A 26595-nucleotide genomic window follows, 5' to 3' on the forward strand; every position below is an offset into this window, starting at 1 on the left:
CGGGAAGTACAAGATCAGTTGGCACAAGTAATACAAGAGTTACATATTTCAGAGGACACTCGCGCTCCAACATGGGAAGAGGGACATAGAAATACGGAAAAGCCGCAACATAATAACACAGGGCATTTCGGAAGTTATGAAAGAAATTGGCAATGTGCACCGAATTTTGAGATGGAACCGCCGACACGACCTAACAATGACCGATATGCTACTCGCCGACACGATGATTTTTACTATAAGCTGTTCATAAAAAAAAAAAAGGCGAGAGGCAGAATAACTTCAGACGCAACAGTTCGGCGCACAGTGACGATTCAGGGAGAAATTCTCCACCACGTGACGGACAAGGAAGAAATTATGAAATCTACCGACATACCGACAGACCTGAATTTCATCAGAACTGGCGGGATTTAAACAGGGCTGGGCCCTCTGGGCAACGTGAATTTGTAGAAGCTAGGTCTCCTAATCCCAATAACGACGTGCGCCAACAAAGAGACAGACAATGACTCGCACAGCAGGCAGCTGCGTGCGCCAACTGGCTCAGAGAAAAATAATATAGACGCTAACCTTGATAAAAAATTCCAGTATTCTTTACCGACTTATACCGCATTCTGCACCACATTTCACATGTAAAATCGTTTATTGAGATATGATCTGCTTTTTAACTTAGTCTTTGCCATAAAATTTTTCACTTCACGTTACTAGTACTCTTTTTCAATCTTAGAAACTGTTAACATACAACAATGTTTGAAGTTAAATATCCAATCAAGAACCAAGAGAACTTATTTAAACAGAAATTACGAATGCATTGTTATAGTGAACAGACGACACAGTGTTGTATTTGTAAATTCTTGCTTGTTAGTTGCACGATTACGTAACGACTATGAGGCTCACATACTTAGAACATTTACCAGTACTGCTAATGAGATTTTAATGCAACATTTTGGTTTACTTGAAATTTGGCGTATCATGAGGTAAGTACATTGGCCTCTGCAGAACTTAGCTTTCGGAGGACGATAACTACGACACTTCCACAGAGATTATCTTACAGCAAGACGCACATTTAGCGCTACAGGATACGTATTTGAGTGATTAATTTCGCACTTAAAACATGCATTTTTTAAGATATTTGAAGTACAATGATACAAGGGTTTTCCGTGATATATTTCATTCCATTGCTGTAATTTGTAACACCTGAGGGTATAATTACATTAATCCTCAGGGGGGTACACGCTTACTTTGTGTACCATGTGTTTGGCATGCACAAGGAGCCCTAGCTAATATGGTATTTGCTTATACAACTTTACACATCGGTACCATATTTCTCTAACACACAAATTACACAGCTATCTGATCATTTAACTGAGAGATAAACATTTTTTTTACTGCATTAGTGACAGATGTTTACGCAATTACACAGTTGGATAACTTCACACTTACGAAATTGTATGTTGTTTGTAATTTGTGAACTGTTCATATTTTTTTGGAACCATTGTGATACTATGAGAGCTTTGAATGATGTATTTGGTATGAGATCATGATTTTTAAGGTACGTTTGAGGTAGATGACACTATTGAAATGAGCAGAGAATATTTTTTAGGGTTTTGAAATTATTCCAGGAAGCTACGACGATTTTGAGATTTGGCTGAGGTTTTATGATGTTATGATGACGATGTGTATTATGCTGCTGAGGTATGTTTATGGTCAAGAAGCTGATGCTATATGAGGAATTTGATTATGCTACGTATTTCATATGATGAATTATTAAAGAAGCGTCGACGAATATATATATGTGTAATAAGGTAAGGAGTAATGAGTAGCGGTTAGGAACTCTGCCTTGTGAAGACGTATGTTGGAAACCGAGAATCGTACTTTTAGAATTATGAAATGTGTGTAAATGCGTGAATGTATCACAATGCCGACGAAAATTTTTTTGGACACTGTTATATCAATAAGATTTTGTTTCTACAGATTTGCAACGCTAATTCTTGACCTATGAAATTTTTATATGAGACTGTCGCTGTAGCGAAAACTGCTGTCGTAAATATTTCGTTAAGAAAGGTAAGTGACCTTGATGTAATGCGTTGTGGCGCGCAGCTGGGCCAGCCGCCCGGAGAAAAAGCCATTAGGTGGAGAAAAAAAAAGGGGGAGGCCATTATCCTCGCTACTGACGTTCCTTTGTAGAAAGCATCGGAAATGCGACACGCTCATTACTTGGAAACATATCGTACTTTCTGATATTTACTGAAATGCCTAATGAAATGACAAGAAATAGTTTGTCTACACACCTGATTATGACTACTGTCTTTCTAGATGAGATATTTTTTTACTACTTATGAAATGCCACATGGCTATTGAACGATGTTTTTATGCTTTACTTTGTACATAGTTGCTTATTTCATCTGATATCTGGTTTCCAGCTGTCTTGTAGCATTGGTTTCATAAAATAAAATTAAATGCATTTGCTAATGTGAACACTTTCTGTCAACAGATCTATTAAATAATAATTTTGTGATCCACATTTTTCAAAAAAGGAGCACTTGGAAAGGAAAGAACAATAAGGAGGGACTAGTAACAGTAAATGCATACATAATATTCTTTTCAAGTACATGGTAATATTTTTTTTACAATAAGTTGTTGTGGTGCACCACTTTAATTACTTAGACATTAAGATGTGATTATACATTTCCCTTATCTGCATTGTTATCTTTAGTGTACTATTTTTTCTGCTTGAGCTATGTCATGTTTAGGTATAAGTTGCTGCTGTTTGCTAGGCATAGTGTTATTGAATTTGACTTTGTATTATTCTGTTAAGCCAGTTTTACTAATGATTTATTTTTATTGTTTGCTGCACATTGCCTTAGATTGGTTGTAATATTACAATTGCTTTGCTAATTTCTTAATGCAGCTTGCTTCGCAAATCTGCGTCTTTTTTCATTGCTGTTTATATTAATTGTTTTATGTGATGCTGCATTGCCTCGTCCATTGGTATACATATCTGAGCTCAGTAGATTTAAGTTAGCTTAAGAGGGGGTAGACTATATAAGAAACTAGCTATGATGGATTGGAAGAAATGCTTTGAGAAGCTATAAGAAAATGGTTTGGCCAAAATAGTGTTTTGAAAGAGGATATGAACCAAAAAGTAGGGTTTAGGGACAACAGGTTTAGGTAGGATTTTCTTGGAAATAAATGATGAGGTAAGATAATGGTAAATAAATAATGAGGTAAGAAATATGTGAACAGAATATAGAAAGCATGCTTGGATAGGATTTTTTTGGCAGGTGCAAATGTCGAAATAAGAGGAACGATCTATGGAATGAAGTTTTAGGTTGGACTGCAGTACCAAATGTTACACTGAAAACGAACACTGTCCTTTCCATTGTGTTATCCCCCTATGTGTTTGTGTACCCTTGTGTATTTGTTTTCTTCCTGTCTCTGTGTAGTTTCATAGAATTTTTTTCTCTTCTAATACTAAGCTACATTCACTATGATGAGGAATACTGTTATCCTTAAATATAATTGGCATTAATAATATGTTATTTACCTTGTAAATATGCTTAGACATTATTTATTTTGTTTTATTTTAATGCTCATGTGTGAAGTTGATGTTTTGAAAGTTATTCTGAACTTTTATGTATCTACTTATCTCATAATTCCTGTAACATTGATGTATATGTTATTTTGATTCTTTTGTAAAGCCTGTACTACAAATGTTATCTGTATTGTTATGTTCTTTAATGATGTATTTTGTACCTTTGTAATTGTACTCTCATGTTATAAAATTGTAATTGACAGCAGTTCATCAAATTAAGTAACTTGTAAGTTCCGTTTCACTGCACACGTTTCTGTTGGTCATACTATATGGACAATATGTGACACGTAGGGACTGTTAGTGTTTGCACGTGTGTTAATAATTCAGCAAGAGACTGGATAACAGCATTGCTGGTTCTAAGGACAATTAAAAAATACTTTGTGAGTGCACAAGTGGTGGTTTATGGACTTGCTATATTATCTGCAAGACTCTTCAATGGTGATTGTGCACCTGCAGTCACAACAGATGGCTGCTGGCCATCTCTACAAGGACTACAGTGGGTCTGCATCTTTGATGACCCGCCAGTACCATCATCTCTACAAGGACTACAGTGGGTCTGCATCTTTGATGACCCGCCAGTACCATTATCTCTACAAGGACTACAGTGGGTCTGCATCTTTGCTGACTCACCAGTACCATTATTTCTACCAGGACTGCAGTGGGTCTGCACCTCTGGCGGCCCACCAGTACCGTAATCTCTACAAGGACTACAGTGGGTCTGCGTCTTTGCTGACTCACCAGTACCATTATTTCTACAAGGACTGCAGTGGGTCTGCGCCTCTGGTGGCCCACCAATACCGTAATCTCTACCAGGACTACAGTGGGTCTGCTCTGTGATCACCTACCCACCAATACTCTTCAAAATTTCGACTGACTCTGCTGTGTGTTTCCTCTGTTGTGGCCCATTACCTGTCTGCATGTCGAGTCAGCACTGTCTTTCCGTTGGAAGGACAACACTACTACTTCAAGACTGCATGGAAATCCACTACGTCTGTGTGCATTGTCTTTTACTGCTCAGTCTTTGAGAAAAACACTGATATTTTACTGTGATGAACGATTAGGACTGTCTTTATGGACTGTGAGAAAGTTTAGTTTTTGACCAACATTGTATCAATAAGTGTGTGCATTTGATTTCTTTGTTATTGTAATTGTGAAAAAAAATTTAACAAATATGTATTGGCCAGTGCCCAACAAAATTTGTAAAATTTTTTGTGGGGAGCATGGGGGCTATGTAAGTAGGCTGTTTAGGTTTTTTTATTGGTAACGCCACCTCTGTATGAAAATCACTGGCTGTGCCGTGTGCAGTCTGTGGCTGCTTTTCATTGTTGTAATACTCGCCATTGTAGTGTTAGGCAGCTGGCTGTGAACAGCGCATAGCGTTGCGCAGTTGGAGGTGAGCCGCCAGCAGTGGTGGATGTGGGGAGAGAGATGGCGGAGTTTTGTAATTTGTCATGAACTGCTATATATATGATGATATCAAGGTAAATACATTCTTTGTTCTCTATTAATATCTTTCATTTGCTAACTACCCCTATCAGTAGTTAGTGCCTTCCATAGTTTGAATCTTTTATTTAGCTGGCAGTAGTGGCGCTCGCTATATTGCAGTAGCTTGAGCAACGAAGATTTTTGTGAGGTAAGTGATTTGTGAAAGGTATAGTTTAATGTTAGTCAGGGCCATTCTTTTGTAGGGAATTTTGAAAGTCAGATTGCGTTGCGCTATAAATATTGTATGTCAGTTTAAGCACAGTTCTGTAAAATTGTTCAAAAGGGGACGTTTCAAGGTTCACCGCCCATGTCCGTACCCAATATTAGCATACTAACAGGGGGACTTGGGACTTAACTTCTCTACATATAGAAACTATTGTCCCCCGCCGCAGTTTCTGTCTGTATGTTCGGGATAATCTCAGGGGCGCTGTACGGATTCTGATACGGTTTTCATTAACAGATAAACTGTTTCACAAGATAGGTTGGTTCAAATGGCTCTGAGCACTATGGGACTTAACTTCTCAGGTCATCAGTCCCCTAGAACTTAGAACCACTTAAACCTAACTAACTTAAGGACATCACACACAGCCATGTCCGAGGCAGGATTCGGACCTGCGACCCTAGTGGTCGCGCGGCTCCAGACTGTAGCGCCTATAACCGCTCGGCTACTCCGGCAGCCACAACGTAGGTTTGTATTTTGTGTACATAAATTGTAAGTATTTTGCGGAAACAGGCTGAGCCATGATGAGTTAATATCTCCCACCACCATGAAAATGATGCCATTGCCATCTAGTGATGAACGGCAGATGTTCTTGGAATCAGCCATACATCAATTGCAGCGCCCGGCAGGTGCAAGCTTCCGCTACCGGCAGACTGTGCGAGCTACGGCCGACTTCCTAAATGACATACCATGTTTTAAGCTCATAAGAAGAGAGTTTTTGGTATAGAGTTAATATTTAAGGGGTGTAAATGGAAATGCGGGGAAAAGTCAAACAAAATGTGGCTTGTGCGGGATTGGGGCGATAGTTGGGCAGCTGGCAAGTGGCCGCAGCTCCTGATATTTCTACTGGCATACACTGCTCGAATCGTTTGATTTATGTGAAAAATAATGATATTCAGTCATCTAGCGTTGTTTCCTGAATTTCAGTCCTAACTCCAGGAGCGGTCTATAATCAAAATTACGGTTAAGCCACACAAGTTGTTTGGACTTGGATACTTGGTTCAAAAAAATGGCTCTGAGCACTATGGGACTCAACTGCTGAGGTCATAAGTCCCCTAGAACTTAGAACTACTTAAACCTAACTAACCTAAGGACAACACACACATCCATGCCCGAGGCAGGATTCGAACCTGCGACCGGGATACTTGGTGCTGCCTGTGCAAAGCTCAGGCAGGTGTTAGTATTATTATGAAATGTAAGGCTCTGTTGATGATTATTCATCGTTTGCAAGTAGGAAATGTAGGAAAATACGAGGGCCACTCCAAAACAAATGCACACTATCTTTTTTTTTAAAAAAATCTAGCTTTTATTCTACATGTTTGAAAGTTCTGCAGTGTGTAGATACATCCTTTAGGTACAATATATTCATTTCTCCACATAATTTCCATCCCTCTCAACTGCCTTACGCCATCTTGGAACCAGCGCCTGTATACCCGCACGGTAAAATTCTGGACCAACCTGTTGGAGCCACTGCAAGGCAGCGTGCACAAGACAGTCATCATCTTCAAACCTTGTTCCACGAAGAGAGTCTTTCAGTTACCCAAAGAGATGATAGTCACATGGAGCCAGGTCAGGACTGTAAGGCGGGTATTTCAGTGTTGTCCATCCGAATTTTGTGATCGCTTCCATGGTTTTTTGACTGACATGTGGCCGTACATTGTCGCGCAACAGCAAAACATCCTGCTTTTGCCAATGTGGTAGAACACGACTGAGTCGAGCTTGAAGTTTCTTCAGTGTCGTCACATATGCATCAGAATTTATGGTGGTTCCACTTGGCACGGTGTCCACAAGCAAGAGTCCGTCGGAATCGAAAAACACCGTAGCCATAACTTTTCCAGCTGAAGGTGTGGTTTTAAATTTTTTTTCCTTGGGTGAATTTGCATGATGCCACTCCATTGAGTGCTTCTTCGTCTCTGGTGAAAAATGATGGAGCCTTGTTTCATCACCTGTCACAATTCTTCCAAGAAATTCATCTCCACCATTTTCGTACTGTTCCAAAAGTTCGCTGCAAACCGTTTTTCTTGTTCCTTTGTGAACCACGGTCAACATCCTGGGAACCCACCTGGCACAAACCTTTTTTAACGCCAACACTTTCAGTATTCTGCAACGCTTCCTTCCCCTATCCCAACGTAGAGTGACAATTCGTTCACTGTGATGCGTCTGTCAGCAGTCACCAATTCGTTAACTCTCTGCACATTGTCTGCAGTGTGTGCAGTACGAGGCCTGCCGCTGCGAGGACAATCCTCAATATTGCCGTGCCCGCTTTCATCACGTAATCTGCTTGCTCACCGACTAACTGTACTGCGATCGACAGCAGCATGTCCATACACCTCTTTCAACCTCTTTTGGATGTTTCCCACTGTTTTGTTTTCACAGCAAAAGAATTCTATGACAGCACGTTGCTTCTGACAAACGTCGAGTGTAGCAGCCATCTTGAAGACATTCTGTGACGGCGCCACTCACGGCAACAGGTTGAAATAAGTTTGAAAACAAGCGGGAAGGATGTATCTACACACTGTGAAAATTTCACACATGCGGAATGAAAACTATATTTTACAAAAATAGTGTGCATTTCCTTTGGAGTGACCCTCGTATTCAGTTTCAGCAATCTGCACTTGCTGGCCAGAGTGGTGAATTCCACACGTCGGGGTCCACTACATAGTGTCAGGGTAGGTACGTTCCTTTGAGAATCAAATCATGAGTACACCTGGATGGCCTACGAGTAGTCCGCGTAGCAACACTGATTCTTTCCGAGAGGCACTTCGAGAGATTCTTCATGCAGCTGTGGTTCCACTAATCGGTCTTAATTTGTTGAGTGAGTTACGGATTGCTATTCGTCTTCCCACGCTTAGGCGTCGTAGTGTAAGGATCGTACTTCAGCGGCGGGGTTTCCGAGGGGACAGCAGTTCTTTAGTCGTTGCTTGCTTGGCTTTTCGATCAATCACTTCATTTCCTGTAGTGAGTACGTAGACATTCCCGGCGTTTTAACCGATAGTATTCGTCTCAGGTCTGCAGCCGCATCACACAATCATCTGTACACAATATTTCCGCCGTCCACATGGCCGCCATTTTCGGGTGAGAACGCAGCATGTTGATCTCACCGGAACTGATTGACTGCGAGCGGGGGCCCTTTTATAAGTCATGGAAGACCCAACAGGTCACTGCTGCACTGTAGTGCAAGTGAAGATACAACGCTCCAGTGGCGAAAGCTGGCGAAAACGATACATCGCTATCGAGTACCATAGTCAATACATTCTCCCGGCCGAGTCGACGACCGTTGCTTTGTAATGTCAGATAAAACAGTGTTGCAAATCTTACTTAAGGGAGTAGACCAGGGTGAAAGTCGATTTTCGAACCGATATTCACGACTGTTTGCAATAAAATAACCAACCAATTACAAAACTGACTTAAGACCTTTGTTGCATACTCTTAAGAAGATATTACGAATTTTTTAAGTAAAAAGCTTGCACACGGAGGTCACTAAGCGACAAGGACGAAGGGTTTCGCGGAATGTGAGAGCTGTTGGTGTGAGTTCTGAAAGCCTCAATTTTCAAGCTAGAACAAAATTTCAAAACCAGCTTTGAAACTTATGATATTGTCTAACGTGATACGTCGGGATACTAAAAGTAGGTTTTTAACAAAACGACGGCACTTTGAAATAAAGCACATCTTTTGCGACAAAATTGTCGTTGTAAAAAGGTGCCCCAAAAATCGCAGTTAAACTATATCGCAAAAATTCGAGGTACTACAGTAGAAAAACCGACGACTAGCAAGTTACCAAAAGGTATAATGTAATAGCATAAATAATTCATGAGTTATAGCTCCCACCAACTTGAAATAATTTTTTTTTTAAAGCAAGCGTTTAAACTTTCAGCTTTGGTTTTTCTAATAATGTCATTGAGCAAACCTAGCAAACCTATAAACGGCAATGGCAGCACGTTGCAGTTGGCCTTTCTTTTGTCGATGTCGAAACATTCCCATTTTGACGAAATTATATCGTTTAAATGACTCCTGCTTACCAATAGAAGCGTTTTTGTACGGTTTGGGTTTACTATTCGAACCTTTTCTCTCTGTGCACATACGTCTTTTTGTGATTTTCAAGCACTCACGTTTCACTTCGTGTAAAAAACAATCGAAATGACACGTTAAATAGACGCGAGAAAAGCACATGCTTTCAGACTGTTTAACATAAAAGAATCATGTTACGAAGAGAAATCTTGTTGAGTATAGTATTTTAGTTGACAGTAATGTCTCTGTGATACTATCCGAAACTAACAGAACCCATATTTCTTCGGTAATTAATATAGAATTATATCAGTTGCATTCGAACACTCGGATGCGCCAGACCCCCACGCTGTAAATCGCCGTTTTAGCAAATTTTTAATACTTGTGGCATAGTTTATGTGAACGAATCTTAGAGATAGAGTCTGTAAGGAACACTTTAATCCAATAAGAAATTAGGCTAAAAAAATTCTACCCTGGTCTATTCTCTTAAATATAGCGGCCAGGTGGCTCGCGGTAATATTGTGTCTAGGAAATTGCATGGTCCGGCTGCAGACCCGAGAAGAATATCATCATTTCATTACCTGCAATGCCCACGCACCTGGCTTGACATCCAAATGAATGTAAGGCGGATGCCGGACTCGTGTAGTTCTGCTAGCTGATCCTGGATGTTGTATGCAAGTACGTTATGTGTGTAACACTGGTCAGTAGTTTGTAAACGTATCATTGAATCGCAGCTACTACGAAGTCCTTACTCTCCCAAGTTTTTATGTGTCCCGTTGCCTGGGGATTGCTGTAAGTTCAGTGGTAACTACACTTCAGAGCAACCGTTGAAACCTAAAGCAAAACTCACTCGCTCAAATGCTGATCAAGATAGACTGGCAGTATGCTGGAGAAGACACTGAGTAAACAATGAGAATCAGTTTAAAGACTTGTCACGTCATGATTATTTGAAACCTAATGTGAATGAGTGAACTGCACCTTGCCGTGCCCTGTTAGCACTGGTGCTGACGCACGTTGTTCTGTCACTGAGACGCGAGACGGCAATAAATCACGTAGAACACCTTTCTTTTAAAATGGTTATCGGTTGTGACAGCGACTAAGTATTTTCTGATGTCGTGTACCTATCAAAACGTGTCATAATTTAACAAATTAGACTGGCGAAGTTTTTAAGAGGAGTACAAGCTGATAGCAGGTTACGACAAACAAACTGAAGTGAGTTCAATTTCTGCAGTAGAACGTCGCATCGCATATTTTCCTTACAAATTTGGCCGGATATTTGTAATATACATATTCTTACCTGAGTTTCGTGTCGTATTCGTGTGTAACGTCCCGTCGACGAGGAAGTCATTAGAGACTGAGCTCAGACGTGGATTGGGGAGATATGGTGAAGGAAATGCCGTTTGTTTTTTAAGGGCGCTGTCGCAGTATTTGCTATAAAGAAAGTAGAGAAACCAAAATATAGACGGCAAAAGGGAAATTTCAGCGACCGTCCCGTGTCTTAATCTCTGCGCCAACTCTTTTCGATTTTACCATATTTGATGGTTTTTATCCATGACCAGACTTACCCATTCAATCATATTTTAATGTAAACTCTAACCAAATGCGTCGGTTATTTGTCCAGCTGTTTACAGAGGTTACTAGAAACGTTCCATATTACACCTTTTTCCATTTTCTTCGACGTTTCTTCCCTTCTTGACATATTTCGCAAATAATGGTAATTACTAGATTGATGCAGAAGTCCATACCGATTTTCCCTAAGTTTAATAAACACAACAGATACACATGACACTATTTCTCATCACCAGCAATGATACAGGATAGGAATGGTCGCTGTTATTCACGAGCCAACTGATTTTTGTTATTTTGGCTTAAAGCATTCGATACATATTGATCCGTGCTGACTCCGGCCTATGCGTTGCTTTAAAACTTGGCTGTTACTCTGCGTTTGGTTTCCCGTGGTTATTGTGGTTATGCCATGGTTCTTCCTCTTTCTACGTGTGGCAGCAGCGGTGTGTATCGATATTTGCACTGTATACCATCTTTGGTCTGGTGCTTACAGTTCCGGCTTGGCGGTGTGCAGCGAGTCGGTCGGTTGGAGCGGATCAGCAAGCAAGTCTCCGCGCGGCGTGGTCGGCCGGGCCCGCTGGCGGTCTCTACGCAGTGTAGATTAGATTAGATTAGATTAATACTAGTTCCATGGATCATGAATACGATATTTCGTAATGATGTGGAACGAGTCGAATTTTCCAATACATGACATAATTAGGTTAATTTAACAACATACTTAAGTTAATATAACAACTTTATTTTATTGTGTTTTTTTTGTTTTTCTTTATTTTTTTTATTTTTATTTATTTTTTTGTTTTTTTTTCTTAATTTATATCTAAAAATTCCTCTATGGAGTAGAAGGAGTTGTCATTCAGAAATTCTTTTAATTTCTCCTTAAATACTTGTTGGTTATCTGTCAGACTTTTGATACTATTTGGTAAGTGACCAAAGACTTTAGTGCCAGTATAATTCACCGCTTTCTGTGCCAAAGTTAGATTTAATCTTGAATAGTGAAGATCATCCTTTCTCCTAGTATTGTAGTTATGCACACTGCTATTACTTTTGAATTGGGTTTGGTTGTTAATAACAAATTTCATAAGAGAGTATATATACTGAGAAGCTACTGTGAATATCCCTAGATCCTTAAATAAATGTCTGCAGGATGATCTTGGGTGGACTCCAGCTATTATTCTGATTACACGCTTTTGTGCAATAAATACTTTATTCCTCAGTGATGAATTACCCCAAAATATGATGCCATATGAAAGCAATGAGTGAAAATAGGCGTAGTAAGCTAATTTACTAAGATGTTTATCACCAAAATTTGCAATGACTCTTATTGCATAAGTAGCTGAACTCAAACGTTTCAGCAGATCATCAATGTGTTTCTTCCAATTTAATCTCTCATCAATGGACACACCTAAAAATTTGCAATATTCTACCTTAGCTATATGCTTCTGATTAAGGTCTATATTTATTAATGGCGTCATACCATTCACTATACGGAACTGTATGTACTGTGTCTTATCAAAATTCAGTGAGAGTCCGTTTACAAGGAACCACTTAGTAATTTTCTGAAAGACATTATTGACAATTTCATCAGTTAATTCTTGTTTGTCAGGTGTGATTACTATACTTGTATCATCAGCAAAGAGAACTAACTTTGCCTCTTCATGAATATAGAATGGCAAGTCATTAATATATAATAAGAACAACAAAGGACCCAAGACTGACCCTTGTGGAACCCCATTCTTGATAGTTCCCCAGTTTGAGGAATGTGCTGATCTTTGCATGTTACGAGAACTACTTATTTCTACTTTCTGCACTCTTCCAGTTAGGTACGAATTAAACCATTTGTGCACTGTCCCACTCATGCCACAATACTTGAGCTTGTCTAGCAGAATTTCATGATTTACACAATCAAAAGCCTTTGAGAGATCACAAAAAATCCCAATGGGTGGTGTTCGCTTATTCAGATCATTCAAAATTTGACTGGTGAAAGCATATATGGCATTTTCTGTTGAAAAACCTTTCTGGGAACCAAACTGACATTTTGTTAGTACTTCATTTTTACAGATATGTGAAGCTACTCTTGAATACATTACTTTCTCAAAAATTTTGGATAAAGCTGTTAGAAGAGAGATTGGACGGTAATTGTTGACATCAGATCTATCCCCCTTTTTATGCAAAGGTATAACAATAGCATATTTCAGTCTACCAGGGAAAATGCCCTGTTCCAGAGAGCTATTACACAGGTGGCTGAGAATCTTACTTATCTGTTGAGAACAAGCTTTTAGTATTTTGCTGGAAATGCCATCAATTCCATGTGAGTTTTTGCTTTTAAGCAAGTTTATTATTTTCCTAATTTCAGAGGGAGAAGTGGGTGAGATTTCAATTGTATCAAATTGCATAGGTATGGCCTCTTCCATTAACAGCCTAGCATCTTCTAATGAACACCTGGATTCTACTATATCCACAACATTTAGAAAATGATTATTAAAAATATTTTCAACTTCTGACTTTTTGTTCGTAAAGTTTTCATTCAATTTGATGGTAATACTGTCTTCCTCTGCTCTTGGTTGACCTGTTTCTCTTTTAATAATATTCCAAATTGTTTTAATTTTATTATCAGAGTTGCTGATTTCAGACATGATACACATACTCCTGGATTTTTTAATAACTTTTCTTAATATAACACAGTAGTTTTTATAATTTTTGATAGTTTCTGGGTCACTACTCTTTCTTGCTGTCAGATACATTTCCCTTTTCCGGTTACAAGATATTTTTATACCCTTAGTAAGCCATGGTTTGTTACAAGGTTTCTTACGAGTATGTTTAACTATTTTCTTGGGGAAGCAGTTTTCAAATGCATTTACAAAAATGTCATGAAATAAATTATATTTTAAATTGGCATCAGGTTCACGGTACACCTCATCCCAGTCTAACTGCTGTAGGCTTTCCCTGAAATTTGCAATTGTTAAATCGTTGACTGAACGTACTACTTTGGAGGACTGTTTAGTATTGCTGAATGGAGCTATGTCATATATTGTAACTAGCTGTGCACCATGATCAGAAAGACCATTCTCAACAGGCTGAGCATTTATCTGGTTAAACTTATCTTGGTCTATAAAGAAGTTATCTATCAGTGAACTGCTATCCTTTACCACCCGAGTAGGAAAATCAATAACAGGTGTCAAATTGAAAGAACCGAGTAATACTTCAAGGTCATTTTTCCTATTACCCTCTTTCAGAGAATCTACATTGAAGTCCCCACAAGTAATAATTTGCTTCCCCGTGTCTGACAGATAGCACAACAAGGAGTCCAAATTTTTCAGAAATAGATGAAAATTTCCTGATGGGGACCTATATACAGTTACAATTATAAATGTGCCTTTATTTAATTTAAGCTCACAGGCACATGCTTCTATATGTTTCTCTACACAAAACATTTTTGTTTCTATACTTTTTGCACAATGATAACTTTTGACATATATGGCAACTCCTCCTTTCTCCATATTTTCTCTCATTACATGTGCAGAGAGCTTATATCCACTTACATTTACCTTATCCATATCAGTAACAATGTGATGCTCAGACAGGCATAGTATATCTATTTCATTCTCAGCTTCTGAATCTTCTAAACAAACCAGAAGCTCATCTACTTTATTCTTTAAACTCCCAATATTTTGATGAAATATACTTACATTATTTTTAATTATACTTTTATGAGAACCTTTCCTTATTCTAACATTTGCAGTACTCTCCTGTCTGAGTTTCTCATTGTGCTTAGGCCTAGTTCCTATACCAGTGGTCACACGGTGTTCAGAGAGGCAGATTATGTCAACTGGGTTGGGTGACTTTAATTCATCAATGCAATTACCTAGGACTGAGATACAACTTGGTGGAGATAAAATTTCTGGTGATTGGTGAAAATTTATAATTGATAGCTGTGATTGGTGATCCAATGTGTTAGAATTGTGCTGTTTAATTTCTTTCCTAAACTGAAGATTTGTTTCAATCCTGACCTCTCGTAGAACTTGACATCTTTCTGTCTTACCTATCCTAAAAAAGGTGCTGCTCCAACACCTGTAACCACTGGTATTTTACCATTCATGGCAGTGCCTCCCCCCCTTAAATTTCCTGCTATTACCCCAGCCAGTTTCCCCTTCCCTTTCCTGTTGAGATGTAGGCCGTGCCTGGTATAGTCCCACCTACTGAGATAGTCAACAGGAACCACACCAATATGAGCCCCCGCACCCGACCCAAGCAGCCGTTCCAACTCCAAATTAACTCTCCCAACAGAAGAGTTCAAATGAGGCCGGTCATGGCGTCTCAGGACAGATACAAATTCAACATTGGTGTGTCTCGATGCCGACGCAATCTTTACCAGGTCACACTCTATACTGTACCCAGGATCTCTGTCGATGCTGTTCCCTGGCCCTCCCACAATAACCACGGTGTCTTCCCTGGTAAATCCTTTACAGAGTGAACCTAAATCCTCTGTCACCTGATCCAGACTAGCACTTGGTTTTAAAAAATTTGTGACCTGGTATTCTGGTCCTAATTCCTCCTGCAGAAGTTGGCCTACACCTCTGGCATGAGAACTGCCTAACAACAAAACTTTCTTCCTTTTCAATGACTTTCCTACATTCTTTTTCAATTTCCTATTGAAAGTTTGTTGTGTCCTGTCTACACCTACCTCTGCTTGAGGCTCATCAGTTTCTAACTGAAGCAACAGGTCAAACTTATTTTTGACATTCACCACAAAACTGTCAGACTTAGTTCTAGGCCTGTTCCTTCTGCTACCTGTTGCCACTTCCCACCTCTATTTGCCCTTCTCCCTCCTTAACCTGTCCAGATCTTCCCTAGCCTGATCTAGCTCAGCCTGAAGGGCAGCAATTTTCCCCTCCTGTTCCACTATCTTCCTATCTCTGCTGCAAATCCTACATAACCACTGATGAGCCTGATCCACTTTCCCAACACCCACGCCACTGCAATCCCCCCAGTGAAAAAAACTACTACATCCATCACACCAAACCCCGGAACTAACAACTCTACGGCAAGTCAGGCACTTCTCACTCATGGCAAAAATAATACTTTAGCTACAATAAATCAATTAAATTACCGAAAATCAAAAAAGACGTTACAAGAATTAAGCCTATTCACTAATGTATATAAGCAAGTTTCTGATTTAAAATTCCGCTGTTTTTCTGAGATCTGTATTAAAACAATGAAGGTATACGCTATTTATTATATATTTCACTCGATTGAATGAAAAAAAGGACAATTAAACGAGGTACTTTAACTTTGATTCTCCAAAAACGTTACGAGAATTAGGCCTATATACAAATGTATATAGGCAAGTTTCTGATATAAAGTTACGCTGTTTTTCTGAAATCTGTATTAAAACAATGAAGTTACACGCTATTTACGGTAGTTTACTTATTTGTTACCGAGAAACTAGTTAAATTACCGTGAAACAATAAACAAACACGTTTACAAAATTTAAGCCTAAGCGCGACTTCGCGAAGTTACGATCTTTTCGTGTTTTCTGAAAAAATACGCAAAGAAAAGTCAAACCTTTAATGGCAAGACTAAACGATACACTAATGCACGTATTTAATTTGTTGTCGGCGTTAAACTAAATTATATTCCTGTCTAAATCACTTAACTTTCTGGAAATGGTTTCTGGCGTCACTTACTCGGCGGCCATCTTGGACATCCAGGGAGCGTGTGGGGGCTGTTCCGAGTGCTGCGAGGTTCGTGGCTCACCGACCCAGGACATGAAAGTTCAGTGGTGATTTAATTACCAAAGCCACGTCTGTTCACTTTGTCCCCTTGGTTGGTGGTTCGCTGTTGGCGGTATTCCAGGGAGCAACAGCGAATGTTCAAGTTGGTGAAGATTTAGCCGCCGTGTGGTGGAATTAACTAAATTTGTCGGTTTGAAATTGAAGTGCACCAGCGGAATTTTCTGCCTTGCGGCCATTAGTGTTCCAGTTACCTGCCCTGGTCGCTGACGTATTTTTGGGCAGTGTCCTTTCCTCACCTGTTGTCGCTGTCCAACATGGTGCGTAATTTTTGACAGCATAATGTATTTTTGGTTGTGGGCCGCTATGTCTGCAACGTTTTGGCTTTCGAATTCTCGTATACTGGTCGGTGGTTAGCAAGTCGTCTTGTCGGTGGGTCCCTGACTGTCTCTTGGCTGTGTTGCCGGCGGATCGAGTATAGTTGGACTGACTTCTTGTCTCACCTAAGCGAACGTTAAGATTTCAAGGGCAGACCGAACCCCCTGGAAACTTCTGAGCGCCGTTTCCTATACTCCCTTTCTTGTTGGCGTTTAACTGTGTATTTTTAATGGCTCATAGCCGGTGGGTGGAATTTCTATGCTTGTAATTGTGTTTTTAAAATCAAAAGCCTTCAGCCGTTTTAAAAGTAAGTTTTTCTAAATTGGGCAAGTCTTACATTGTCTGAAGATAAAGCTTAGGCCTTCTGCCTGTTGAAAATTTATTGTATTGTTTTAAAGTATCGGCCTTCAGCCGCTTTCAGTTTGAAGGATCTTACTTATCAAGTATTACCTTTTGGAATTCTGCCTGTTGAAAATTTATTGTAGCGTATTGTTTTTAAAAGCATCGGCCTTCAGCTGCTTTAAGTTTTAAGGTTCTTACTTATCAAGTATTACATTGTTTCAAGATAAAGCTGTGGGCCTTCTTCCTGTTGAAAATTTATCGTAGTTGTATTGTTCTTAAAATGATGGGCCTTCAGCCGCTTTAAAACGTTGGATTCTTACTAATCAATTCTTACATCACTTGGGCTTAAATACTATTTAAGGTTAAAAGCTTTGGGCCTTCTGCCTTGGAAAATTGGTTGCAGTTTTTTTTTTATAAAGCCCTTCAGCATTTTGGAGTAAGGTTTCTTATTGATCATAAAGCTTGGGCCTCCTGCCTATTGAAAGGTTATTGTAGTTATATTCTTTTAAATTTATCTGCCTTCAGCCGCTTTTAAAAAACTTAATCTATCTAACTTGTGAAGTCTAACATAGCTTGGCCTTAAATACTATTTAAGGTTAAAGCCTAGAGCCTTACGTCTCAAAAAAATATTTATACCAGTTGTATTTAATTCATGGGCCTTCAGCCGTTTTAGGATTGAAGACGTTTTCTGTCGATAGTCAAGCTTAGAAGTTGCGCTGTAATGTTTGGACAACTAAATAAAGTGTTATGTTTGGAGTGTAACTGACAACCGCACATTTGGCCCCCTTCCACAATTACTACTACTTGTCCTGTCCTGCTGGTTTGGCAGGGCGTCTCAACTATACACGAGATTTGGGAATCGTGTCGATTGCACGCAAATGTCGGACGATGGTGGAATGATCACAGTTCATCACCTTTGCCAATTCTCGAGTACGCTGAACAAGGATCGTTGAGGATTAATGCATTTAAACGATCTTTATCAAACCCCGAAGGTCTTCCTGAAGGTGGAGAGTGTCTAGTCAAAACTATCCTACTTAAGGCGAGAAAACCATTTTTTTGCAATGCTCTGTCCAGTGGCATTATCTCCCTATATATCGCGCATATGTTTCTGTTTGCCTCCGCTGTTGTCACTCCTCTACTGAATCAAACGGAAGAATACGTCGGGAGTCTTCCGATTTCTCAACTTGGCACTCCATTTTCTAGCGTCCACAGCTCCACTCACTATCTGCAAATGACCAAATGCCGATATGTAAACTCAAATGGGAACAGTGAACTACAAATAAAAAATTAAAATCAATAAATGAACCCATATCAACCGGAACACCAATATGTAAAAACGCTACGAACTTATACACCAACCTCATACTTCTGTTTTCATTCTGTGATTCTGTGCGATGTGCATACGAATCATCTGAACATGGTTGCGTGCGTCGAAAATTCGTGCTCCAGTAAGATCGTTTGCTGTCGGTACTGTGACACCAATAGCTTGTGATATACAGCTAGTCTACAGCAGTCCATTTGACTGTTGAGATATCAACTATACCAATTACTTGTCACTAAGCTTTCAAAAGACACACTACATGCAGTTCAGAACTTTTAAGACGCTTCCTCCCAATATATAACAAAAATATAATGACAAGCCGATAGAAGAGGTTGATAGTGTTAAATTCTTGGTATTACAGCCTGCTAAGAAAATCAGTCGGGAGAAGCATACCATACATGTGAATATTCGCAAAGTGGATAATGTCAGATGTAGGTTACATAAAAATAACAAACCTAGGCTATTTCGCTTACTTTCATTCTATAATATCACATGGGATCATGTTTTTTGGTAACTCACCAAGGCAACCTAAAGTTTTCGGAGTCCGAAAGCGCGTAACACGAATCATTTTCGCTGTCAACTCAAGGTCGTCCTCCAGAGGCTATGGATTCTAACTACTGCCTCCCAGTAAACTTACCCCTTAGTCAAAATTGTAATAAATAATGTACCTCTTTTTAAACCCAACAGATCAGTTCAAGGAATCAATATTAGAAATAAGAAAAACCTTCATAAAGATTTAAAGTCGCTTAGTTTGGTCTAGAAATAAGTTCATTATAGCAACACACATTTTTAGTAACTTGCCAGCAGCCAAAAAATGTACTAATAAGGTTCAGTTGAAGAGGAGCGTAAAGATTCACAGGTTGCTAACTCCTACTTCACTCACGAATTTGTGAGTAGAACTGACATGCAAATACTGTTAATGATAGGTTTAATCTAACTTCTGCATACAGGGTGGTCCATTGACAGTGACCGGGCCAAATATCTCACGAAATAAGCACCAAACGAAAAAACTACAAAGAATGAAACTTGTCTAGTTTGAAGGGGGAAACCAGGTGGCGCTATGGTCCCGCTAGATGGCGCTGCCATAGGTCAAACGGATTCAACTACGTTTCTTAAATAGGAACCCCCATTTTTATTACATATCCGTGTAGTACGTTAAGAAATATGAATGTTTTACTTGGACTACCTTTTTCGCTTTGTGATAGATGGCACCGTAATAGTCACAAACGTATAAGTACGTGGTATCACGTAACATTCCGCCAGTGCGGACGGTATTTGCTTCGTGATACAGTACCCGTGTTAAAATGGACCGTTTACCAATTGCGGAAAAGGTCGATATCGTGTTGATGTATGGCTATTGTGATCAAAATGCCCAACGGGCGTGTGCTATGTACGCTACTCGGTATCCTGGACGACATCATCCAAGTGTCCGGACCGTTCGCCGGATAGTTACGTTATTTAAGGAAACAGGAAGCGTTCAGCCACATGTGAAACGTCAACCACGACCTGCAACAAATGATGATGCCCAAGTAGGTGTTTTAGCTGCTGTCGTGGCTAATCAGAACATCAGCAGCAGACAAATTGCGCGACAATCGGGAATCTCAAAAACGTCGGTGTTGAGAATGCTACATCGTACTATACTTCTATGCACCAGGAATTGCATGGCGACGACTTTGAACGTCGTGTACATTTCTGCCACTGGGCACAAGGGAAATTACGGGACGATGACAGATTTTTTGCACGCGTTCTATTTAGCGATGAAGCGTCATTCACCAACAGCAGTAACGTAGACCGGCATAATATGCACTTTTGGGTAATGGAAAATCCACTATGGCTGCGACAAGTAGAACATCAGCGACCCTGGCGGGTTAATGTACGGTGCGGCATTATGGGAGGAAGGATAATTGGCCCGCATTTTATCGATGGTAATCTAAATGGTGCAATGTATGCTGATTTTCTACGTAATGTTCTATCGATATTACTACAAGATGTTATGGCGATGTACTTCCAACATGACGGATGTCCGGCACATAGCTCGCGTGCGGTTGAAGCGGTATTGAATAGCATATTTCATGACAGGTGGATTGGTCGTTGAAGCACCATACCATGGCCCGCATGTTCACCGGATCTGACGTCCCAGGATTTCTTTCTGTGGGGAAAGTTGAAGGATATTTGCTATGGTGATCCACCGACAACGCCTGACAACATGTGTCAGCGCATTGTCAATGCACGTGCGAACATTACGGAAGGCGAACTACTCTCTGTTGAGGGGAATGTCGCTACACGTATTGCCAAATGCATTGAGGTTGACGGACATCATTTTGAGCATTTATTGCATTAATTTGATATTTACAGGTAATCACGCTGTAACAGCATGCGTTCTCAGAAATGATAAGTTCACAAAGGTACATGTATCACATTGGAACAACCGAAATAAAATGTTCAAACGTACCTACGTTCTGTATTTTAATTTAAAAACCTACCTGTTACCAACTGTTCGTGTAAAATTGTGAGCCATATGTTTGTGAATATTACAGCGCCATCTATCACAAAGCGAATAAAGTGGTCCAACTAAAACATTCATATTTCTTTACGTACCACACGAATTTGTAATAAAAAATGGGGGTTCCTATTTTAAAAAAGGCAGTTGATATCCGTTTGACCTATGGCAGCGCCATCTAATTACATGGGGAGCGTTCCAAACCACAGGCACTGCTGCCCGGAGGTCGACTACGGCAACAGATGACCGCAACACTGCGCAAGCGGTAAGGAGGGACCACGGCGGCATCAGTCACGAACGTCACACGCCGCCAGTCGTTTTTATTATCATTCACGTATGGGCCCAACAGGACCATCAGAGGCACAATCCATCAATGTCGCTTTGGATGCGAGGCCTTCCTTTGTGTCCAAATTTGTTTCATCGTTTCACAATGAAGTCTCTGTCTTTCATCAGACCACGGTGTTCCGGTCCGTTTTCTAATTTCCCTCTGACCAACTTTCCAACCAAATGTGTTTTGTGTTAATGTTTTCCTATCTGCAACGTCTGCTGAGTTATACTGGCTACTTTAAGATCCTCCTTAGTCGCAGCGATCCATTTAATTGGCTCAGTTTTATCATTATTTCTGTTTCCGTAGAATTCTACTACTTGTTTTCTCCATCAGTAATTTCTGGGCCTAATATTTTCCTCATAATCTTTCTTTCTTTTGAATTTCCTCAATATCTCTCTTTCTATTTAAAATTAAAGTTTCTGCTTCCTAAACACATTCAGGTTTCATTACAGTTATGTAATGCCTAAGTTTACTGAATTTAGAAAGTAATTTTTTGTAAGAGGTCCATGACCTAGGAATTTATTGCTAGCGCACTCGAGCAGATGTAATTTCGATGGATTGCTCACGCGCTGCCTGCGATATGTAAGCTATAAGAGAATCTCAGAGCAGAGAGCAGTGTTGTATGCAGTAGGAACTGAGTTGCAGTAGGAGTAAGAAGTAGTAACTAGGAGTCGTGTGTATCGAGTTGGCTGGGCCGGTATGTACTATTGTTGTATCAAGTCCCATGTAATTTTTTTTAAAAAATCTCTTAATAATAATCTTTCTTATAAAAATTAACTTTTGACCATCATTCTTCTCAATCTAAAGAATTTACTAATTTATCCAATCCATGGTCATCCCGATTATTGTAAAAAAATCAGTTGTGTCTTTTGATACATGACAAATCTATCGGCCAGCACTGCACTGGGCTGTGCCAGAAAAATTTCTTATAGGAGCAGATGTATAAGCGTTATACGGCGACTTCCTTGAGGTAAGAATTTTCAATTTATTCAGTATGATCTTTCAGGGCCATGACGCAGCACTGCTGACGTCCAAATTTACCAGTTTTGATTCACAGTCAGATAATTGAAAGGTTACATATGAGTTGTGGTGTCACAGCCAGACACCACACGTGCTATGTGGTAGCTTAAATCGGCCGCGGTCCTGTAGTACATGTCGGACCCGCGTGTCGCCACTGTGTGATCGCAAACCTAGCGCCACCACAAGGCAGGTCTCGAGAGACTGACTCGAACTCAGCCCCAGTTGTACGGACGACAGAGCTAGCGACTAGACGTACGAAGCCTTTCTCTCTCATTAGCCGAGAGACAGAATAGCCTTCAGCTAAGTTAATGGCTACCAACTAGCAAGGCGCCATTAGCCTTACAGTGATCGTAATTAAAGTCTCCTTTGTGCGATGTACCACAATGATTCATTAAAGATAAGTATGATACCAGCTACGTACTTTTCTTCATAGCATTAATTACGTATCCTGTTCCAGTACTTCACGCCCGTCTGCGTTAGTCTAGCGTGCCTTTTAAGCCACCTCTATCTACAAGGTGTTGGCCCAGCTGCCGACCCATCATGAGTCACACATTTTTATTGGGAGGCTACACTCAATGTGAATGCTATAAATTATATTTTTTACTGTTGGGAGGTTACACTAAAATATATATATATATATATATATATATATATATATATATATATATATATATATATATAATCTGTTGGGAGGTTACATTTTATTATAAATATTTTGTGTTAATCTGAATTCAGTTGTCATTTTTTGACAGCGATCTTCGTTTGCAGCTTTTTCCAGACCATTTTCTTGTATGATTTCCCCCAAGTATTTAAACTGAGACATCTTTATATTTTTCCATGTTTTGTGTTCAAAAACTTTGGTGGTGGTTTGTTGCATGTCATATATTTCGTTTTTTCAAATGATATTTTCAGTCCTACTTTTTCCGCAACTTGTTTAGGAATTTCAATTTGGTTTTGAGCTGTGGCAATATCCCTATTTAAAATTGCCAGATCATCTGAAAAGGCGATGCAATCTGCTCTACTTCTACCTAACTTTTCATATGTCAGTAAAATTTAGTTAATTCAAAACATAAAAAAATCAAAACATAAATAATACAGCCTGGCCGTCATTTACGTTCCATTAGAACATATTCGCGGTTCTCAGAGTGACATATTTATGACGTCTGTGAAAGTGACGGCTGTTGGATTTTTGTCTCGATTACGGAATACGCCTGAATCGTTAACATGTCACAAGGCACTGGATCGCTTTTGAGAAGTTTTTTATTTACAATAACTGAGGCACTGCCTGGTCGCCAAATCCAGTGAATAAAGTCGTCACGTTACCGTTTTTCATTTCTGTAATTCTGCTGTCTTCCCCCATGAACCATGGACCTTGCCGTTGGTGGGGAGGCTTGCGTGCCTCAGCGATACAGATGGCCGTACCGTAGGTGCAACCACAACGGAGGGGTATCTGTTGAGAGGCCAGACAAACATGTGGTTCCTGAAGAGGGGCAGCAGCCTTTTCAGTAGTTGCAGGGGCAACAGTCTGGATGATTGACTGATCTGGCCTTGTAACATTAACCAAAACGGCCTTGCTGTGCTGGTACTGCGAACGGCTGAAAGCAAGGGGAAACTACAGCCGTAATTTTTCCCGAGGACATGCAGCTTTACTGTATGATTAAATGATGATGGCGTCCTCTTGGGTAAAATATTCCGGAGGTAAAATAGTCCCCCATTCGGATCTCCGGGCGGGGACTACTCAAGAGGACGTCGTTATCAAGAGAAAGAAAACTGGCATTCTACGGATCGGAGCGTGGAATGTCAGATCCCTTAATCGGGCAGGTAGGTTAGAAAATTTAAAAAGGGAAATGGATAGGTTAAAGTTAGATATAGTCGGAATTAGTGAAGTTCGGTGGCAGGAGGAACAAGACTTTTGGTCAGGTGATTACAGGGTTATAAATACAAAATCGAATAGGGGTAATGCAGGAGTAGGTTTAATAATGAATAAAAAATAGGAGTGCGGGTTAGCTACTACAAACAGCATAGTGAACGCATTATTGTGGCCAAGATAGACACAAAGCCCATGCCTACTACAGTAGTACAAGTTTATATGCCAACTAGCTCTGCAGATGATGAAGAAATTGATGAAATGTATGACGAGATAAAAGAAATTATTCAGGTAGTGAAGGGAGACGAAAATTTAATAGTCATGGGTGACTGGAATTCGTCAGTAGGTAAAGGGAGAGAAGGAAACATAGTAGGTGAATATGGATTGGGGGGAACAAATGAAAGAGGAAGCCGCCATGTAGATTTTTGCACAGAGCATAACATTATCATAGCTAACACTTGGTTCAAGAATCATAAAAGAAGGTTGTATACCTGGAAAAATCCTGGAGATACTAAAAGGTATCAGATAGATTATATAATGGTAAGACAGAGATTTAGGAACCAGGTTTTAAATTGTAAGACATTTCCAGGGGCAGATGTGAATTCTGACCACAATCTATTGGTTATGAACTCCAGATTGAAACTGAAGAAACTGCAAAAAGGTGGGAATTTAAGGAGATGGGACCTGGATAAACTGAAAGAACCAGAGGTTGTAGAGAGTTTCAGGGAGAGCATAAGGGAACAATTGACAGGAATGGGGGAAAGAAATACAGTAGAAGAAGAATGGGTAGCTCTGAGGGATGAAGTAGTGAAGGCAGCAAAGGATCAAGTAGGTAAAAAGACGAGGGCTAATAGAAATACTTGGGTAACAGAAGAAATATTAAATTTAATTGATGAAAGGAGAAAATATAAAAATGCAGTGAATGAAGCAGGCAAAAAGGAATACAAACGTCTCAAAAATGAGATCGACAGGAAGTGCAAAATGGCTAAGCAGGGATGGCTAGAGGACAAATGTAAGGATGTAGAGGCTTGTCTCACTAGGGGTAAGATAGATACTGCCTACAGGAAAATTAAAGAGACCTTTGGAGAGAAGAGAACCACTTGTATGAATATCAAGAGCTCAGATGGGAACCCAGTTCTAAGCAAAGAAGGGAAGGCAGAAAGGTGGAAGGAGTACCTGTATATAGAGGGTTTATACAAGGGCGATGTACTTGAGGACAATATTATGGAAATGGAAGAGGATGTAGATGAAGATGAAATGGGAGATAAGATACTGCGTGAAGAGTTTGACAGAGCACTGAAAGACCTGAGTCGAAACAAGGCCCCGGGAGTAGACAACATTCCATTAGAACTACTGATGGCCTTGGGAGAGCCAGTCATGACAAAACTCTACCATCTGGTGAGCAAGATGTATGAGACAGGCGAAATACCCTCAGACTTCAAGAAGAATATAATAATTCCAATCCCAAAGAAAGCAGGTGTTGACAGATGTGAAAATTACCGAACTATCAGTTTAATAAGTCACAGCTGCAAAATACTAACGCGAATTCTTTACAGACGAATGGAAAAACTGGTAGAAACGGACCTCGGGGAAGATCAGTTTGGATTCCGTAGAAATGTTGGAACACGTGAGGCAATACTAACCTTACGACTTATCTTAGAAGAAAGATTAAGGAAAGGCAAACCTACGTTTCTAGCATTTGTACACTTAGAGAAAGCTTTTGACAATGTTGACTGGAATACTCTCTTTCAAATTCTAAAGGTGGCAGGGGTAAAATACAGAGAGCGAAAGGCTATTTACAATTTGTACAGAAATCAGATGGCAGTTATAAGAGTCGAGGGACATGAAAGGGAAGCAGTGGTTGGGAAGGGAGTAAGACAGGGTTGTAGCCTCTCCCCAATGTTATTCAATCTGTATATTGAGCAAACAGTAAAGGAAACAAAAGAAAAATTCGGAGTAGGTATTAAAATCCATGGAGAAGAAATAAAAACTTTGAGGTTCGCCGATGACATTGTAATTCTATCAGAGACAGCAAAGGACTTGGAAGAGCAGTTGAACGGAATGGATGGTGTCTTGAAGGGAGGATATAAGATGAACATCAACAAAAGCAAAACGAGGATAATGGACTGTATTCGAATTAAGTCGGGTGATGTTGAGGGTATTAGATTAGGAAATGAGACACTTAAAGTAGTAAAGGAGTTTTGCTATTTGGGGAGCAAAATAACTGATGATTGTCGAAGTAGAG

This window comes from Schistocerca nitens, chromosome 6 (assembly GCF_023898315.1).
Source record: "Schistocerca nitens isolate TAMUIC-IGC-003100 chromosome 6, iqSchNite1.1, whole genome shotgun sequence".
Classification (NCBI taxonomy): Eukaryota; Metazoa; Arthropoda; class Insecta; order Orthoptera; family Acrididae; genus Schistocerca; species Schistocerca nitens.